A 3,183-nucleotide genomic window follows, 5' to 3' on the forward strand; every position below is an offset into this window, starting at 1 on the left:
ACAAGCTGTGATGGCCTGGGATTCGGACTCGGAGGCTGAACCTGAGGAATCCCAGGCTGAGCCGGGGCTGGGGCCTGAGCCTGAAGGGTCCTCACCTGTGCTGGATCCTCAGGTGCAGGCACCAGCTGAGCCTGCTCTGGCTCCTGAGGTGATGGAGGACCCATTGCCTGCAGGTGTTCCACTCTCAGCCCCGTCAGGGGAAGGTGAGGTTGCCTCTGGGTCTGGTAACCCTCCAACCTCTTCTGAGCTGCAGAGGCTCAGGGCAGAGAGGCGGAGGGAGCTAAGTTCCCGCAGGAGGAGTGCTCGCCTCCAGGCCAGGACAGGCGAGTCACCTGAGGATCGGGATCGCCCTATGCCTCGGGGTAGATAAAAGCCAGCCCCAGTCCCAAGTTGCGGGAACAACTTTGTTGTCAGTTCCTGCCTGAACCCTGTTCTGCTTTCCTGCCGGAGCTCCTAACCTCACCCGACTCCCTGCCCTGCATCCAGCTTCAGCTTTTACGGACTGCCTCCATATTGCACCTTCGACCTCGGACTGGACTCGGACCTTACCTCTAGGTTAGCCCACGGGAGCAGCACACAAGGGGGTGGGGACTGGAGCAGCAGCCTGAGGAAACTTCCCAGTATTCAGCTTTACATCCTGTGCTCCCCCTGCATCTTCTAAGCAGTGGAAAAGTCCTATTTTGGAGTCCTCCTGTACACTACCTGGGGACCAGAATCAAGTCACAACTATGGTAAACAGCTTTAATTTGTGCACCTGGACTGCAGGGACTTGAGAATTGTTGATGTATTACAAAACAGACGAGCATGAGACAGGACATGGATCAGTGAGAGAGCATCTGCTTTGCATGCAGAAGGTTGAATCTCCAACTAGGACAGTGCTCTGCAAAGCCAGTGTAGAAAATACTGAGCAGGATGGACCAATGGTCAGAGTAAGTAGAAGGCAACTTCCTATGTTCCAGACCGGCTTGCATATATGAAACGGAAAACGTATTTTGGGTGTTCTGGATTTCTCAAATTACACAGCTTTAAAAAACCAAACAAGTGAAGTCCCATTTTATATGCAACATTAAGTCAATGGTGTTCAAATGAGCTCTCTCTCAAATCTGTGTGTGATGTTATGCTACTCATGCAACTCCATGTCACAAAGCTGGAGCATACATCAAGGAAAAAACCTCAATTTTTGTCATATGAACACCTGCTGCCTAAATAAGCTCTTCGTCCTCAACAGCAATTCTGTGCCAGTGATTCCTTTTTTTCGAACCTGCAATTACCCTTTCCCCTTGTATCTGTAGTGAGCAGTTAGTGCCCCCTCCCTCCATAGGAGTGTCATTTCTGCTTACATTTTAAATGAATTCCCATTACAAGATTTGTCATCTGTGTTCCAGACATCCATTCACTAGTCTTAAGCAAATTGTGATTTTCCCCCCCAGCAAAACCGAACAATTTTGCTCGGGAAAGATGAGATTAAATAACAACAATGGATCTCAGAAGAATGAACTGTAGTCTCTTTATTGTTAGCCAATGAATGTTATCCAAAATAATAGGTGTTATTAACTGTAGCTTAATTTTACAACACAAAAGATGCTAAGAAGGGGAGGGGGAAGAAGAGGGGAAGCGTGTTGAAAATTCCTTCACCAAGTTATTTTCTTAATGCCTCTGCATCAATATGTGTTTCCTTAACAGTTGGTGACAACCATCACCATCACTTTTGTTCACAGTGAAAAACCTCATTACAGACGTTAATTCCTGGTTGCTTAGAAAAAAGTCACACAGTTTTATATATGGATTAGATCCATTTTAAACTCTAATCTATACATTGTATATTATGAACAGCAAATCTAACTCGTATTTCCCCCCCTTACACTGATAGTCTGGCATTGTCAATGCACGAACACACATTTCAGGGAAGAGCCATACACTGCATTCCATTTGCTATGGCAAAATATTTTGAACACTTTGGACATATAGGTCTCATGATCTGCTGCATGAAAATGTGCAAGGCATCTGCCCAATTTCTCTGACTGCAAGCAAAAGTGCCCCGGGCAAACATTTGAGCATGTGCACAGCTTTTGCACACCCGTGCAAGGAAAATCAGCTACCAGTGTGTCTGTGTTCCTTTCATGATGTCCTCTCTCCAAGATCTCCCTTAAATTTAAGGGTGGGGTGGGAGACAACCCTCAAGAAGGTTCAATAAGGAATCCTTATTAAAGGATATTTAATAAAATGGCAATTTTAATAGGGAAGTGTAAATTTTGAGTGCATAATACCAAAAGGTTAGCTGAACCATCCTCAGGGAAAGCAGGGCTTTCTCCCAACTACTAATTAAAGAGTTATAAAAACGGTGCGTAATTTCATTCATAAACATGGTCCTCAAAAGTCAACATGCCAATTAATCATCCCAAAGAGCATTAGATAAGGGTGATTCAGCAATGGTTCTAAACATACATTCAATATTACCTGACTGTATGCTAAACTTCAGCCTAAATGTTTGTTCATACAACTCATTTGCCCCTGTTCTGCCACAATTCCTGTGACTGAACTCCCTGAAAAGCGCATATATATATATATATATATATGCAGGTTTTGGTGTCCTCGGGTGTCTTCCCGTGTAAAAGTTGGGGTGTCTGGGCGACGTTTCGACGAGGTCTCACTCGTCATCTTCAGGCTGGTGCTTTCGGCTTCTTGTTACTGGAACAGAGCAGGATCTCAGTGTTTGAGTTCCTATAAATACTCCTCAACAGTATTTATAGGAACTCAAACACTGAGATCCTGCTCTGTTCCAGTAACAAGAAGCCGAAAGCACCAGCCTGAAGATGACGAGTGAGACCTCGTCGAAACGTCGCCCAGACACCCCAACTTTTACACGGGAAGACACCCGAGGACACCAAAACCTGCATTCCTGTACCCGTGAAAATCTACGAAAGCATATATATATATATATATATATATATATGCACAATTCCCTTGCATCTTCAGTTATCATGGAAGGAACAACCTTGATGTGTAAGTGGGCCCTCAAAGCAAGTACAAGGCAGCATTGTTTTATGCAGACTTCATTAAGAAATGAGCCTCAGAGCAAAGTTAATTTAGTACAAAGGAACCCAAGACCCAGAAAACATGCTCAAATGTTTCACACCCTCTCAGTGGATCATATACCAGTTCCAGGTTACATTTTTTTTTAAA

The sequence above is a fragment of the Podarcis tiliguerta genome (assembly GCF_965153285.1).
Source record: "Podarcis tiliguerta genome assembly, chromosome: 4".
NCBI classification, from domain to species: domain Eukaryota; kingdom Metazoa; phylum Chordata; class Lepidosauria; order Squamata; family Lacertidae; genus Podarcis; species Podarcis tiliguerta.